At 39.4% G+C, this 18,104-nt stretch overlaps 1 pseudogene; it reads right to left on the bottom strand.

The window, feature by feature from the left end:
• Window positions 1-16,290: 16,290 nt before the first annotated feature.
• Window positions 16,291-17,146, bottom strand: LOC147578128 (large ribosomal subunit protein eL31 pseudogene; annotated as a pseudogene).
• Between the last annotated feature and the right edge of the window lie 958 nt (window positions 17,147-18,104).

Here is an 18,104-nt window from a genome sequence, read left to right as displayed (position 1 = left end):
GATACAGGGGTGAGTGGGGAAAGAAGCTGACTGATGGCTATAGACATTTATTTATTATTATTACTTTTAATGTTTATTTATTTTTGAGAGAGAGAGAGAGAGAGACAAAGTGCAAGCAGGGGAGGGGCAGAGAGAGAGGGAGACACAGAATCTGAAATAGGCTCCAGGCTCTGGGCCATCAGCACAGAGCCCAATGTGGGGCTCGAACCCACAGACCATGAGATCATGACCTGATCCAAAGTCAGATGCTTAACTGACTGAGCCACGCAGGCACCCTTAAATTATGATCTATGATGCACATTGGAATTACCCAGAAATAATTCACCTAGAGGAGACTGGATGAAGAGAAAAGAGAGACACATATGGCCAAAGAGAGTAGAATTAGAACCACTGGCTATATGAAGTTAAGGTCAAACTAAATTCCACTAAATTTAAGGAAGAAGTTTCTAGCACAGAAAGCTCTCTCAAATGATGTAGGTTGCCTCAGGAAAGAGTGAATTTCTCATCACTAGAATTGTTTAAACTGATACCATATAGAATATTCAAATACTGTATAGGGAATTGAGCCAAAGGACATTAGGTTCCCTTTTCAAGCCTGATACTTTTGCCAGTAAATGTCCTCCCCACCTTTGAATTTTGAAGATATATGCTAAGAGCTCTCTATGGTGCATATGGAAGCCAACCAAAGATGCTTAAATGATTAAGGATGAGTATGTGTAAATAATCTGCATAATCCACATGGTGAAATATGAAGCAGGAAAATATCAAAGCCTCAATTATACCAGTCCATTTTTGCTAGGTGTGGCAGTTACAAACAGTCCCAAAATCTTGATGGCTTACTGTAAAAAAGATTTCTTTCTTACTTTCATTACATGTTAGCTGAAGACTAAGTAAACTCTGGACCACATCATCTGATCTTATAGGCCATACTGAAAAAAGAAGCCTGTACCGGAACATTGCTGGAATTATGGAACCACATGAAGGCCCTTAATACTTCTGCTTATTAAGTATCACCATTTCCACTCCATTTCGTTGGTCACAGCAAGATATATGGCTAAGCCTACCATATATGGCTGGAAGGGTGGCCTTGAAAGAGAGGAAATATCTTGACTACACTTCAACATACATACTACATGAAATCATGTAGTCATGGTTTGACATTTCACCATTCCCCCAGTGACATAAATGATTCTAGGGAGTAAGAAAAACTTTTTTATATATAGCATTTATTTTGGAAGTGTTTTTTCCCACCAAAAAATAGAGTAACCTAAACACCTACTACCCACTTCACTGCAGAAAGAGAAAATGGAACTCCCAGACATCTAGAGCAGGGATATTTGCAGGAAAAAGGCATCTCCTTACATTTCATCATTGTCTGTGAAGAAACTTATAGAAATATAAATATCCATGGCTACTTAATATAGTTAATAAAGCCTTTGTGCTTTAAAAATACAATTTTGAGAGGAGCCTGGGTGGCTCAGTTGGTTGAGTATCCGACTTCGGCTCGGGTCATGATCTCACGGTTCGTGAGTTTGCTGACAGCTCAGAGCCTGGAGCCTGCTTCAGATTCTGTGTCTCCCTCTCTCTCTGCTCCTCCCCTGCTCACACTTTGTCTCTTCTCTCTTTCTCAAAAATAAATATACATTAAAAATTTTTAAAAATAAAATTTTGAATAACTAATCATAGAGGTAGAGACTTCTCTGTAAGTCCATGACCAGAACTGTTTGGATGATGGCTATATGACCCTGTTCACATGGGGACTGCACAGCTGGGTAGAGGAGCTGGTGGTAGAATTGGATCCAAATGAAAGAGGTAAGAAGAGGAAAGATTTCTAAGGATCTTTTATATCAAACTAAGAATCTGGACTTACTTTGGAGGCTATCGAGAGCTAACAAAGAGGCTTTTTAAGCAGGCAAGAGGCAAGATCATCTTTGAGAGGAAGCTGCTTGTCCTCACTTCCTTGTTCCTTTTCTCATGGGAATTGGAGTGAGTGTTAGTCCTGTAAATAAGGACAAAAAAGATAGAAGAACCCCCAAGGACCTGAATGACCTTGTGGAGCAAAGCCACTTAGAGCCCATCTACCAGCAGACTGTTACATGGAGATCATTAGTTTCTATTTTGTTTTAGCCATTGTATTTTTGTCTCTTCATTATTTATAGCCAGTAAGCCTAATACATGAAATAAGATACCTGGTACAATGTCAATCAACTGTAAAAAACTCCCACATTTTTAAAAGACATAGAAATGATAAAATGTATCATTTAAAGGTGCTGTCTAAAAATTTGATTGTAATTAAGCTTTTATTCCCTTGGTACAGAAATCATCACACTGCTGTAACATGCATGTCTATTGTTTGAATTTCACACATCAAATTTATTTGACTTTTGGAGGAATACATTGTGAGTGAAAGTAGGGGATTCTCAAGTATGTTTTTATTTATTTTTTTTTAATTTTTTTTTTAACGTTTATTTATTTTTGAGACAGAGAGAGAGAGACAGAGCATGAACGGGGGAGGGTCAGAGAGAGAGGGAGACACAGAATCTGAAACAGGCTCCAGGCTCTGAGTTGTCAGCACAGAGCCCGACACGGGGCTCAAACCCAAGGACCGCGAAATCATGACCTGAGCCGAAGTCGGCCGCTCAACCGACTGAGCCACCCAGGCGCCCCTCTCAAGTATGTTTTTAAAGACATCATGCCTTATGAGTGTTATGGCTCAGTTGACCCTCAGAAACTGTACCGCGGAGTACTTGTCTTGGTACCAGCACCAACAGAGCTCTATTTATCTGCCAGACAAGGCAGGGAGTCTGCTCCCACAATAAGTATACTGGATGTGTACAAAAGGTTTCAATCTGTATAACATAATGCAGCGATGGTCACAATGCTAGAGAAGCAGGGAAGATAAATGCAAACAAAAAGAGAAAAAGCATTTTTATGTTCACAAAGAGGCCATGTTTCTTTTGCTGCCTGATGACCAAAGCTTCCACCCAAATGTATTGAATACACCTAAGAATTCAGCCAGTGTTATTCTGGTACTTTTTTCATCTCCCAGGTTCTCTAAATGTACACATGATACTAGGTCCCCTGAAACTCCCCTGATCAGATTGTTTCCCCCTACAATTACACCCCTGAATTTATATTTCCATAAATAGAAAGCTGCCAACTGAATTAAATGATAGGTGGACTTCAAAAGATCACTAACCTAGAAGTCAGGCTCCTGGTTCCAGTTCTGCTATGCATTACTATGTGACTTTGGTCTGGTCCCTAATTTTTATTTTTATTTATTTATTTATTTTTAATGTTGATTTATTTTTGAGAGAGATAGTGCGAGCAGGGGAGGGGTGGAGAAAGAGGGAGACACAGAATCTTTTTTGTTGTTGTTGTTTATTTATTTTTGAGAGAGAGAGAGGCAGAGAGAGAAAGGGAGACCCAGAATCTGAAGCAGGCTCCAGGCTCTGAGCTGTCAGCACAAGCCTGATGCGGGGCTCAAACTCACAAACTGCGAGATCATGACCTGAGCCGAAGTTGAATGCATAACCAACTGAGCCACCCAGGTGTCCTATGGGTCCTAATTTTTAAATGACAGAATTGATCATTTCCTAATAGCCATATTCTCTTATTCTATAAATATGGGTGTTATAAGAAGAATTTTATCCATAGGGAATCAAATTCTTTGTTTTAGCATATTCATTTCATGAATACTACATACGGAAAAGAATTTGTGGGGTGCCTGGGTGGCTCAGTCAGTTAGGCGTCCAACTTCAGCTTAGGTCATGACCTCATGGTTTGTGAGTTCCAGCCCCACGTCAGGCTCTGTGCTGACAGCTCAGAGCCTGGAGCCTGTTTCGGATTCTGTGTCTCCCTCTTTCTCTGCCCCTCCCCCACTCACACTCTGTCTCTGTCTCTCAAAAATGAATAAATGTTAAAGTTTTTTTTTAAAAAGAAAAGAATTTGTTGCCAAGGGTGTATGCATCATATGTTTTAATGTATTTTAAAGTGGAAATTCCAAAATTATGAGACTTAAATAAATATTCAAAAAACTTGTATTGAGTAACTGCTAAGTATAAGGCAGACTTGGTTCTGTCCCCCGCAGAGCTCAGGGAAGACAGATGTCAAAAGAAATAACAACATGCATGATGAGAAGTAGAGTAAGCTTTGGCTGTATAAATTAGGGGACTTAGGATAGTCTGTGTAGGAGACAGTGTTGGCAAAAAGAGAGAGAGGTAAGTTTGGAGAATGACTTTTAGGGAATAAATGAGCATTTCCTTTGTGCAGATGTCGAGTTTAGAGGTTGTGTAGACCTGGGTTTGAATTCCAGCTCTGCTACACACCCTGTCATCTTGGGTAACCTCTCTAAACCACTTTTCATAACTGTAAAATGGGGATGGTAATAGTACCTACCTTATAAGATTCTTAGCAGGATTGGATGAAATAGTGCTGTATCTAACACAATAATTATACCAGCTAACGTTATAATTGCTGTGAACGAATAGTATTGTGTCTTTGGCTCTCATCTAGCGTTGATTTTGGTCTTTCAGCTGTCCTCAGGAGTCCTACAATTGGTGACATAGTCCCTAGTTGGACTAGAAATTTTATTTTTTTAGAAAATTTTTAAGTTGCAAATTTGCAAGCAATCTGTAGTGTATGTGAGACAAGGCTTCATAAAACTTTCCTGGACTCTTGCCCCCACCCTTGCCCCAAGACGGGAGGCAGAGAAGGGAAGCAGGAAAGGAATGGGGAAGGAGCAAGGAGCAAGACCTCTCAGGGAGCCCAGCATATGTCCCAGAGCCCAACACAGTGGACCCAATTGCCATCCCAGTGAGATGTGGATTTGACTTTGTTTGCAAGATATAAACCTATGGTAAGTCATGACCTGTTTAATTTCAGATAGTGATCAAAAGAACATGAATTGGCAAAACAGAACAAACATAAAAAAGAATGACAAAAACAATGCTATGAGAGGCAAGAGAAAGTTTTTTTTAGCTCAATTGTAGCCACATAAGAGAAGGTTGTATTCCATCCAAGTCAACCAGCAGCATATCTCCTAGCTGCTCCCATGTTTCTGCAGGCAGACTTTCCAGTTTGTGAGACAATGAGGTGTATGCAGATATATTTTCATCCCTTCTACTGGACCATTCCAGCTTCCTTGACAGCTTAGTTTTCAGTATTCCAAACCAGCTTCGGTTGCCTGAAACTACTATCTTTCTATCAGCCATGGTTAATACAGCATAATATGATACACTATAATATGATACAATATGATATGATAATACTGTACAAAAGAACACAGTTAGTTTGGGGAGAGCTGTGATCCACTCCAGAATTAGTATATTAACATTTAAAATAAGGTGGTTGACACTCACCTCAGCACCTAATCCGGAATCTGAACTTATTAGAAATTGACAATAGTTATCATTTATATACATTAATTTTTTCATTTCTTTTTACTTCAAAGAAGTAGATAACTGTAATTTAACTTTTCTCAATGTTTTGAGGATTTCTTTGGTAGAATTCTCCCCACAGAGACCCCAACCACTTGACAGAGAAAATAATAATAAATTTGAATTTATTATACAAACCAATAATAAAGTAAAAACTAATGAGGTGATGAATTTTATTTTGCATTCAGCCCAATATGAATAATTAGGTATCCTCTCCTTGGGTATTTTCAGCCAATCTCTTTCTGAACTTCTAAATGATACTGACATTAATATCATTATTAACATTGCTATTTCTAATCTATCACTTTATAAAACTTTTGGCCAAAACCACTCTGAAGACCATCACACCTTGATGATTCTGACTTCTGGCATTTCTTTGAACTCAAGTCAGAACATGGTATGGTATGGCAGGAACATTCAGGGGAAACCTCCATTTATGGACACCACATGGCTTCAGTGACTCTCAAATGGAAGACTGAGAGAGGCCCTGGAAGGACACCAAAGTGCTCCTCAGACACAGTCCAAACTTTTGGGGACATAGGTCATCTCCTCTCACAAAAGATAAGCATTCAATCTCACGAGAGATGACCTAAGGGCAAAAGCTCTCCACATCCCTTTCTTCATATTAAAATATCATTAATTTCTGCGTTAATGACTTTAATACAAGATGTCAAAGGAGCAATTCAGTAAGACTCAACTTGTATTAATTTGAGATAAATATAAGAGAGGTAAAAATAAAGTGGCTGCAGAGAATTATCAGAAAAGAAAACTGGAAAATAAGGTAGAACTGGAGTAAGATTTGAATCATTTCAAAGATGAATTAAGAAAATAGCTCAAAGAGAAAAGGAAAAATGACAGAAGCTTCTTTCAGCTGAAAACCTTATACCTTGAAGTCTTCAATTATGCTACATGGTGACAATGGAAAGCTTTATTTTCCTACTTAACACTCCCTGCAGTAAACCAGAAATGACAACATCATCATTTGTTTCTTAAAGTAAAAAGCCAGCCAGACATTAAGAAAAACTAGAATTGCAAGGATTTTTGCCTTTTCTGAGCTAGGTTTTTGGCTATTGGTATTGTTAAAGTAAAGCTCCTACTGTGAGGTGAAATGCAGAATGTTTTAATTTGTAACCTGGGATTTTTTTTTTTTTTTTAAGTTCATTTATATATTTGAGGAGGGGAGCGGAGAAAGGGAAAGAGCAAGCAGGGGAGGGGCAGAGAGAGAGGGAGAGAGAAAGAGAATCCCAAACAGGCTCCATGCTGTCAGCACAGAGCTGGACCTGGGGGTTAGTCCCAGGAAGTGTGAGATCATGACCTGAGCTGAAATCAAGAGTTGGTTGCTTAACCAACTGAGCCACCCAGGCGTCCTGTCTACCTGGGATTTGTCTTAATTACACACAGTAGGATGCAAACAGAAATGGCTGTTATGAAGAAAGTTTGTAGTCACAGATCCCTAGAGCCAGAAGGCCCAGCACACTCTGCAGGGCCACATAGGGAATTATCACAGTCCGTCTGGAGGCAAAAGCAGGAGGGGAAAATGTGGGCAAGAACCTTACTGTGGTTTCTGAGGTAAGGAACAGGAGAGGTGAGGTAAGCAGGTTTAGGATTTGCTAGTGTGAATAATTTCAGCAGTCTGTGGGAGATATGGGCTAGTTTTCTGGCACCTGGCCCTGCCTGGTTATTAGGGCAGAGTAAAAGTGGCCCTGAGTTTGAGAGCCCATTAGAGGAAGTGGTTGATTGTGTGGGCTCTTAATTGGTAGTTCGCATATGAAAGACAGGCCAGCAGCTTGCTGTCTCCAGGATTTAGCTTTTCCTGTGAGTGGTAGTCCTTCCAGGTTCAGCAAGGCCCCAGATGGCAACGCATCAGTACAGAAGCTAGGCAGCATCATTATTGCACAGAAATATGTCATACTTCATAACTGACTCTGAAAAAAATACAGCCACAATTCATATTAAAAATATAGAAAACTGGAAAATTTTGAAGTTCTCATCAATATGTAAAAGCCATATCTCATTTGTTACATTCACAGATTTATATAAATGGTATGACATTTGACTAAATGCAAATTGTTGCAAAACTAAGCACTCTGTACCTTTCTAAAAAAATACTGTAAGAAAAGCAAATACCATTTTTTCATACTAAATTATTTAACTTTGGCAAAATAAATAAGTAAATAGCTCAAAAATCTAGTACAGGTAAGAATATTGTGACTGCTTATTTAAATCAATCATATTTCCAGACCTTTAAAGTGACCAGTCAAATATGGCTCAGTGATAACTGTCAGCGTCAGGATTATACAACCCCTCGTATAATCAGGTATCTCTGCGATAATGGACCAGTCTCCTTTGTTGGGTCCTCTTCTTCTTGATCTTTTAAGTTCGGAATGCCTCAGGGCTTAGTTTTGGGGTCTTTTCTTTTCTATGAATATACATTTTCTCAGTACTTTTGGCTGGACTTATGACTTTAAACCCCATCTATATGTTTTTAACTCCCAATTTTATTTCTCAAGCCCAGATATCCCTCCCAAATTCCAAACTCCTACATCCAACTTTCTACTTGAGTGCTTCACTTGAATGTCTAGTAAATGTCTCAAACTTAACATGTCTAAAATGGAACTCCCTCTTGTCTCCCCACCAACCCCTGCCCCACCCACCACCAAACCTCAGTTAATGTGTGTCCATATTTCCAATTAGTCAGAATGAATAGGACCTTCTCGACCCCTCTTTTTCTCTCATATCCCACATCCAATCCATAAGCAAATCCTTCTAGACAGACCTGCCCAGCTTTCACAGCTCTTTTTTTTTTTTTTTTTTTTTTTTATGCTGGTGCAAGCTTGGGAACCTGAAGTTTATTTTAAATCTCAAACAGTTAAGTGTTGTTTCAATCAGCATTCATAGTCTCTTTGATAATAGAATTTCACCAGAAATTTAGGAGGCTCTTGATCTATTTCTCTGCTGAATTTCCTCATTGATTTTTGTGTTCTATTAACTTCTACATTTGATCCTTTATTAACTATGATTATTTTAAAGATTGTCTGATAGTTGTGACATTTGTGTTTATTGTTTATTGTTCTATCTCCTCTCAGTAGGTTGTTTTTTCTTGCTTTTTAAAAGTCTTGTTGGGTGCCTGGGTGGCTCAGTTGGTTAAACGTCCAATTTTGGCTAAGGTCATGATCTCATGGTTTGTGAGTTTGAGCCCTTCGTCCGGCTCTGTGCTGACAGCCCGGAGCCTGCTTCAGATCTGTATCTCCCTCTCTCTCTGCCCCTCCCCTGCTTGCATTCTGTCTTTCTCTCTCAAAAATAGATAAAAAATAAATTAAAAAATTTTGTTTAAATTAAAAAAAATAAAAATAAATGAAAATAAAAGTCGTGTAATTTTCTTATTGACCTGCGAGACATTATGCGTAGGACAGTAGAGACAAGGTAAATAGTATTTACTCCTGGATAGGGGAATACCTCTTCTTCTGTCAGACCATTAATGTGGGTTTGAGTTGATAAGGTCAAAAGCTGAATTAGGTTTGGGTATTGTTTTTGCTTTTTTTGTCTTCAGTGTAACACGGGCTTAAAATTCAGCAATGGAGCTAGTACTCCTTTGTGCTTGGGATGGGAGACAGAGTGCGGGAGGGTTTCTCTAATTGGTTCTGCTCCACTTTTAACTTTCAGTCTCTACTGACACTTTTACCGCTTCCCCAATGGTAGAATGCTGTTGCAGGAGGGATTCTCTGTTGTCCTGTTGTAGCCTCATTCTCTGGCAGGCCCTGTTGTAGCCTCATTCTCTGGCAGCTGGTCCTTGGAGGTTGAGCTTTCTCAGTATGTCCGCACATCCTACCTGTGGCAACCAAACTCTGCCTTGGATCTGGGGTTGCTCTTGTGCAGGAGTTTCTTGTCTCTCCTCCAGTGGCAGAGGAACTTTGGTAACATTTAAGATCCAAGGTGGTTTTTTGCCTCTCCTCCAGAAGCAGGTGAATTTTGCTGCTGTTCCTTCCTTAGATGCAATGAGGTTTTGTCTAAAACCTGCAGGTAAGAGGGTTTGCTGCCCCTCCTCCTAGCGATTTAAAGTTTTTGGTTCACAGGAGAGAAGAAAACAGGGAAGCAAATAAGGCCTTGTGCTCATTTCCAAACAGTCACCCATTACTTCTTCATACCTGCATATGGCTCTCTCAAACCTCCCTCCCTGCTCCCAGTCTTTTTGTGAGCACCCTGTAGAAGTCTATGGGAAAACTTGAGGATGAATGCAATCTCCCTTTGTTTCTGGGATGTTCAGCTATCCCAAACTGATGCATCAGCCCACATGTGTCTTTAATTTAAAAAAAAAAAAAAAAAAGCTATTCTTTTTCTTACTCACTTGCCTGGTGGCAGCCAGTTTTTCCCCTAACTCTGCCAAAGGTCAAAAGGTTCATGTGTTCCTTCTCTCCTTGAAGGAACTCCTGCCTCATTGCAACTCAGATTACTCAGTTGCCTTGTGATCTCAATTCTTTGAAGCTCAAGGAAAGTTATGCTTTTGTAGATTAACTACACTTTTCCCTTTTAGTTTTTAGCTTTAGTGTGATAGTCCTTACAACTTTGTACATCCTAAGTGGAAGCTGAATTATGTTCTTTTCCTTTTTTTTAAGTTTATTTATTTTGAGAGAGAGAGAGAGAGAGAGAGAGAGAGAGAGAGAAAGAGAGGGAGAACTGAAGCAAGGAAGGGGCAGAGAGAGAAGGAGAGAATCCCAGGCAGGACCCACATTGCCTGCACAGAGCCTGATGTGGGGTTTGAATCCATGAACTGTGAGACCATGACCTGAGCCAAAACCAAGAGTCAGACGCTTAACTGACTGAGACACCCAGGCCCCGCCTGTTCTTCATTTTTAAGTTATAGAAATTGCTTCTGGATAATTTAAGCAGAAAAGACATCTTTAACATGTTGATACTGGGGAATCAATAAAATCCATGGGTAAGTTAAAGAATCAAGCTCAAATTAGACAAGAACTAGAATAATTCCAAGTGTCCAGACAACAAGGACTACTTAATTATCTTGCTAAGTTACCTTTACTGGAAGGAATGAATTCCAACTATCCTCTAGATTCAAAGTCCTGGAGAATCTCTGCTTTGTTAGTTTTGTCCTCGTGTTTATCTTTTGGTTTTAAGAAGACACCATGTTTATACAAATGGTAGATAGAAATGCACCAAAATAGGTGTCATATCACTGGTATAGGATGAATATGTTTGAGGCAGGCAAGAAAAATAATTTTCTACTATGCTTATGAATATTGCTGATTTGCTGATTTTAATCTGTTACAATCAAGATTTCATTTGTTTGTTCAACAAATATTTATTGGGTATTTGTTATATGCAAGACAATGTTCTTATTGGAATTATAGGCAAATGCCCACAAATTAAGAAAGGTTTTATGTATCAAATTATCCATTTTTGGATGTATTCTGTTTTTGTTTGTGTCCTTCCATATTCTTGGTTTTAGTTTTGAATATTTAGATAATAATGAAAATGTGAAATGCTAATCTATTTTGTTTTGGCAGTGAGTTATAAGAGAAGAATCAGCAACAATATTAGGGAACCTATATTGCAAAACTATTATGTGGATTATTATATGATACTTTAAGGAAAAGAGAATAGCTTTGGAAGATAAATGTTCCCTAGTTTCAAAAATACTTAAATTTTTTTTTAACATTTATTCATTTTTGAGAGACAGAACACAAGCAGTGAAGGGGCAGAGAGAGAGAGAGAAACAGAATCCGAAGCAGGCTCCAGGCTCTGAGCTGTCAGCACAGAGCCCAACACGGGGCTTGAACTCATGAACTGTGAGATCATGACCTGAGCCGAAGTTGGACACTTAACTGACTGAGCTACCCAGGCACCCCAAAAATACTTTTTAAAATTTTGTACCATGAGATGAATTTCACTAATTATTCTCCATATCCTGAAAGTATTATGGGATCTATTAGTCTTGGCAGTGATTTAAGCTGAAAGGCAAAGTCAGAGGCAGTACAGAACTATATTTGATAGAATTATTTGTTGTGAGTCAGATTTTCATTCCTTATACTTCTAAGGAAATTACTCTTCTTGGAATGTGAGGGTGAGCCAAAAGGTTTGCAAGTTTAATTTTGTATTATTTGCTTGGCAAATGGAACGGGTTTTCCTAAGGAATTAGCCTGGTGACAAAATGTCATATGTCTGGGATACTTGGATCCACAAATGGGATGGAATATACTAGCTTCTCTTTCTTGGTAAGGCAGTAGAGTGGAACAGTAAGGATGGGAGCTCCTCCACAACATGGGGGGGCTCTAATTCACAAACCTCGAAATCATGACCTGAACCGAAGTCAGAAGCTCAACTGACTGAGCCACCCAGTTGCCCTAGACTGGGTAATTTTAAATAACAAAATTTATTTCTCATAGTTCTGGAGGCTGGAAATCCAAGATCAAGATGTCAGTATGGTTGCCTTCTGGTGAGGGTCCTCTTCCTGGTTCATAGCAGGCACCTCTCATTGTATCCTTACATGGTGGAAGGTCCTAGGGATATTTCTGGAGCTTCTTTTATCCAGGCTCTAATCCCATTCATGAAGGCTCCATCCTCATAATTTACGTAGCTTCCAAAGGCCCCACCTCCTAATACCATTGTCTTTGGAGGTTAGGATTTGAAGACACAAATTTGATGGGTGCGTAACGTTTAGATCACAGCAAGGAGAAATATGGAAATGCTCAAAAGCATTGGAAAAATAAACACTATACTAAAACAATGGGAACAGCAAAACTGAATTCAGAAGAAAATGTGTTGTCCTTAATTATGGAAGCAGAAAGGTGAACAAAGAAGGAAGGATTTAAGTACTTAATGAATTCAAGTAAGAACAAAAACAACAAAAACAAAAACAAAAAAACTTTGAAGAGGGAATTAATATTGATAAAGGCTGAAATTATTAAAATAAATAAAATAGAAAAGAATAATAAATTCAAAGATGGACTCATTAAAGAGATTAATAAAATAGATCAATACCATGTGAGTATGATAAAGAGAAGAGAATGAAATAAAAATTAAGCAAGATTAACAATGTGAAATTAGGAAAGAGATGAAAAGAATTTTAGGTAAACACGAAAGGTGACTCTGGAGCAGTACATTAAAAAAAGAAAAAACTAGAAAAGAATACTTACCTAGGAAAATGTACATTATCGCTAATGACATAAAAGAGGTGAAAACTTAAGTAGACCAATTATTATAGAAGACATGGAAGAAGTGATTAATGGTCTCCTATTGAAAAAGGCAGCAGGCAAATGGATTCACAGCTGAATTTTTAATCTGACCATTGAAGAATAGATGATTCCTATATTATTTAAACTATTGTGGGACTTGGAGAAATATTGAAAGTTCTCCAGTTAATTTTATGAACCCAGACTGTCTTAAATACCAAAGCCAAAGAGAGAATGCAACAATAGCAACAATGACAAAGTGCAGGCCAGCTTCACCTATAGCTACAAAAGCCACATGTTTAAATAATATATTAGAGAACAGAATGGTGGAGTGAATCAAAAGACTAATCCACCATGACAAAACAGTCTTTATAAGAGGAATGAAAAGACAGTTCAATTCCAGGAAGTCGATCTACATATTGATTCCATTAAAAATTAAAGGAGAAAAACCCAACCATTATCCATAGGTGGTGGGAAGACATCAGACAAAGGTCAAGCAACTCATGCCAAGGGAAACTTGAAGCAAAACAGAAACAGAAGGAAATTACTTCAAGTAATGAAGAAAAGCCCAATAACATCTTAAATGGCAAAAATTAAATCTTTCACTTAAAATCAGGAATGAGGGGCGCCTGGGTGGCTCCGTCGGTTAAGCGTCCGACTTCAGCTCAAGTCATGATCTCACGGTCCGTGAGTTCAAGCCCTTTGTCGGGCTCTGTACTGACAGCTCACAGCCTGGAGCCTGCTTCGGACTCTGTGTCTCCCTCTCTCTCTGACCCTCCCCCGTTCATGCTCTGTCTCTCTCTGTCTCAAAAATAAATAAACATTTAGAAAAAAATAAAATAAAATCAGGAATGAGACAGGCATCGCTATAATCACTTGTATTGGTGATTCCAGTAAATGTAAATAAAATAATGGATGTAAGTAATGGAAAAAGAGATAAAGTTCCAGATACTGATGATATGCCTGTCTTCTTAGAAAACCCAAAGATTCTCCTGAAGAAAACAAGTAATAAGAGACTTTGGTGTGTTGGATTAATAAAAAATAAATTATAGAAATAACCAATCTCTCTCTCTATTCAGGTCAAAATCTCATAGAGGAGGAAATGGGAAGAATATTTCATTCAGAAGACAAATGCTAAAAAAATAATTTGGTAAGAAAGGTGCAGAACGTATATGAACAAAACTATAAAAATATTCTTGGGTGGGTGGGTTTGGGGTTGCAGATTTGAGCCCCACATTGGGTGTAGAGATTATTTACAAATAAAATCTTAAAAAGTAGAAAAATGTTCTTGGGAAATGCAAGATAAAATATAAACAAATGAAGAAGCCTATTTATGTTAGATGGAATAACTTACTGTTACAAACATGTTAATTCTCCAAAAATTAATAAGTTAATTTAATGTTGTTTTAATTTGTATCTTTTTTCTCTTATGTAAAATACCATGTAATAATTGAAAAGAGTTCCAGGTATCTACATATAATAGTAATTGTGAATGAGTATAATCTTTAACTTGAGAATTTTTGAAGAATTTTCAAAATGATCAAAGTAATACTGAAAAAGGCAGTTAACAATTAATTTTTTTTTAATTTTTAATTTTATTTATTTTAAGAGAGAGGGAGAGAGAGAGAGAGCGAATAGGGGAAGGGCAGAGAGAGAGGGAGAGAGAGAAATGCCCAAGCAGGCTCCCCATTGTCAGTACAGAGCCCAAAGCAAGGCTCGAACTCAGAAAACCCTGAGATCGTGCATGACCTGAGCTGAAACCAAGAGTTGGATGCTTAACCAGCTGAGTCACCCAGGCACCCTGGCAGTAACAATTTAATAAATACATTTTTGTACAATAAGTGTAATTATGTATAGTGGGTTTCATTTATCTTTTTAAAATTTTTATTTATTTATTTTGAAAGAGAGAGAGAACGGGGTGAGGGTGGGGGGTTGCAGAGAGGGAGAGAGGGAGAGAGAGAGAATCCCAAGCAGGCTCCACACTGTCAGCGCAAAGCTTGATGTGGGGCTTGAACTCATGAACTGTGAGATCAGGACCTTAGTCAAAATCAAGAGTCAAACGTTTAACTGACTTCAGCCACCCATGCTCCCTGTACATGTGGGTTTTATTTTATTATTTTTTTTTTAATTTTTTTTTTTTTTAACGTTTATTATTTTTGGGACAGAAAGAGACAGAGCATGAACGGGGGAGGGGCAGAGAGAGAGGGAGACACAGAATCGGAAACAGGCTCCAGGCTCCGAGCCATCAGCCCAGAGCCCGACGCGGGGCTCGAACTCACGGACCGCGAGATCGTGACCTGGCTGAAGTCGGACGCTCAACCGACTGCGCCACCCAGGCGCCCCTGTACATGTGGGTTTTAAATACTGGTCTCCCATTTCCTTTTCAACAAGTGGTGGGTGGGGTTAAAGGGTTAAGTGTAGCAGACTGGACGTTTGTGAGCCACATGTTGTTCTTGTCCTGTATGGTGTGGTCACACTGGTCAAATGATTGTGCATTAGAATCACTTATGGTGCTTAATAAGAATACAGATTCCAAGGTCTCACCCAAGAGTTCCTAAAATGAGAATTTTTAGCAAGAATTCGGAAACACTGGCTAACTCTATGCTGCAATAGTCGTTTCTTGTTTCAGCATTTCTTTTCTGAGCACAGAAGCCTAGAAAAGGGTACCCAATGTTTCCACTGGGAGGACTCTCATTTAAATCCTCTTTAAGAAATGACTCATTTCCTTTGAAGAATGAGAGTTGAAAATAGACTTTAAAACACATACAAAATAGATTTTCTATTGTAGAGGAAAATGCAATGTACAGCTTGCTTTCTATGTAGCAGGAGGCAGTAAAAGTAGGTGGAGAGTGATGTCATGCATTGGTTTGGGTTTGAAACCCGGCTTTGCCACTTTCTAGCTGTGTTACCTTTGACGAATTAATTGTTGTAATTCTCAGTTTCTTCATCTATTAAATGAGGCTGAAAATGGTACTTCACATAATAATAATACTTACCTCAAAAACACTATGACTTAAAAGGTGATAACTAGGGGCGCCTGGGTGGCTCAGTTGGTTAAGCGTCCAATCCTTGATTTCGGTTCCGGTTGTGATCTCATGGATCACAAGTTCTGACCCTTCACTGGGCTCCGTGCTGACAGCACAGACCCTGCTTGGGATTCTGTCTGCCCCTCCCCTGCTCAGGCTCTTGCTCTCTCTTTCAAAAATAAGAAAATAAACATTAAAAAAAAGTGATAGCTAAAAGCAAACAGAAATGACACTATTAAATATTCTCAATAAGAGTAACTTGGGATGTTAACATCACCACACACCTTAGTGTGTTGGCCAACACATAGTTTGTATTAATATTTTTTTCTGGTTATGCTGCTATATGTGTATTTTTTAATTCCAGAGAGAATTTATCCAGTTTTGTAAAACTTTGAACAGTATATTCCGTGAAGATCCAGAAGAAAATGATTTGTATCAGGCCATTGCACAGTAACCACTCTGCTGCGGCAGATCCGGGAAGTGGGGCAGGGAAGTGTCAGCTCTGAAAACCGCTTCCCCAAATGTGGGAAGGAGCTGCCGGCTTCAGCTCTTTCTCTGGAGCGGGACTCAAGTTTTGAAGACACCAGCACTGGGAAGATGCCTCAGGACTCCCAGACATTTCCTTTAGTTGACAATCAGCGTTTAGTTCTTATCCACCTGAACTTTCTGTAGATTTTTGAAAGTGGTCGGGGCGCCTGGGTGGCGCAGTCGGTTAAGCGTCCGACTTCAGCCAGGTCACGATCTCGCGGTCCGTGAGTTCGAGCCCCGCATCAGGCTCTGGGCTGATGGCTCAGAGCCTGGAGCCTGTTTCCGATTCTGTGTCTCCCTCTCTCTCTGCCCCTCCCCCGTTCATGCTCTGTCTCTCTCTGTCCCAAAAAAAAATAAATAAACGTTGAAAAAAAAAAAAAAAAAGAAAGTGGTGACAGGTACACAGGTAACCAATGTATAGAGCTTGTTTGGTGAATCCTTATCCTTGTTATGTTTTCTAGACAACTGCACATGGATATGGAATGGAACATCCCTTATTCCTTTGGCCCAGATAGCGTTGTTGAGCCTGCTGTCAATGCACATATCTGTCGTTCCCCTTTCTTTTGTGGTAAGTTTCCGGATCTCTTTGAGCACCCGAGGAGTACATTTCTTGAAACCCACTCCATCGTTGCACTTGTGGAGGTTGATGGTGTATTCTCTGGTCACTACTTTGCTGGTAGCAGAACGGCCCTTCTGTCACCTTTCCTTGGGGGAGCCATTCTGAAGGGCCAGGTTGGAAAGGAGTTACTTAGTTATTATTGAATCAAAAAGTTCAACATGGTGTGGCTCACCACTGTAATTTTATCAAAGGTACTAAGTATTTTCTTTCTCTTTGGCTCTATTAATATCATTTTAAAAGTGATATTATTTGAATGTCCGCATGTCATGCTGATTTTGTGAATACAAATAAATTCACCCTAATAATGCTGCCTAAATAAGATTTAATAATCACCTTAAGTTTAATAGTCATCCCTTCCCACCCCCAAGCTCCCTCATTTAGGACAGGAAATACTCAGCTGGGTCTCCAGGTGCTCCAGAATAATTCCACTCATGGTCTATGGCTCTGGGCTCCTAGTCAAGACATTTGACTGTATATTGGCCACCAATGCCCTTTATGAGAATATGCCTTTACTGGTGGAGCCATTCCTTATTGGTGGCAAGGTTGCACAACGGTCTGTGGCAGACTGGGTGAGAGAATGGCCCTCTCCCTGGCTCTGTGTCACTAGGGCCCATAGTAATACATCTTACACTCGAAATCCCACAAAGTCATTTGTGAAAATAATTCCTCAGTTTCTGGCCCTAACTTCTTTCCCCAACATGCTCAAAAGCATTTGCAGACTCTGTGGGAGATTAGGGAATGCAGGCATCACACCATTCCCTCCTTTCCTTTTGCCAGTTTCTCAAGGTCACGGGCACAGCATGTCCCCTTCCTTCTTCATTTAGAAATATACACTCCACGAAGTTCAACTTATACAAACGGATGGCTGGAGATGTCACTGATAACCAGGTTCTAAATCCCAGCGTGGTCTCAGGTAAACCACCTGAGACCTTATCCTTCTTTCTTATATCCCTGTCAATCAGACAGAGAATACTAATTCCAAAGGCATCTTGGCTACTTGTCTCCTTTTGTGTCCCCTTTGAAAGTGAAACAACTGCATGTGGAGAGAAGAGTCACACATTTCGGAGGCTGAAGCCATCCCCACCCTGAGTCATAGCTGCCTGGCCTCACTAGGGATCTAGACACAGGCTCCTCAGCAACATGGAGCTCTGGGGATTTCTGTTTTGCTGGGACTGATGTGTGAACATTTACAATAACAGTCAACATAAGAACAATGACACAACATAGGTAAGGATTTAATTTTATTCCTTATTTTTCAAAAAGCTTCCTTAACATGATGTGACAGTTACTAATGCCCTATTACTTTAAG

This window comes from Puma concolor, chromosome C1 (genome assembly GCF_028749965.1).
Source record: "Puma concolor isolate L17-30 chromosome C1, mPumCon1.1.hap2, whole genome shotgun sequence".
Lineage (NCBI taxonomy): Eukaryota > Metazoa > Chordata > Mammalia > Carnivora > Felidae > Puma > Puma concolor.
Note: the sequence above shows the minus strand (reverse complement) of the source record. Positions and strands in the feature narration are given on the sequence as shown.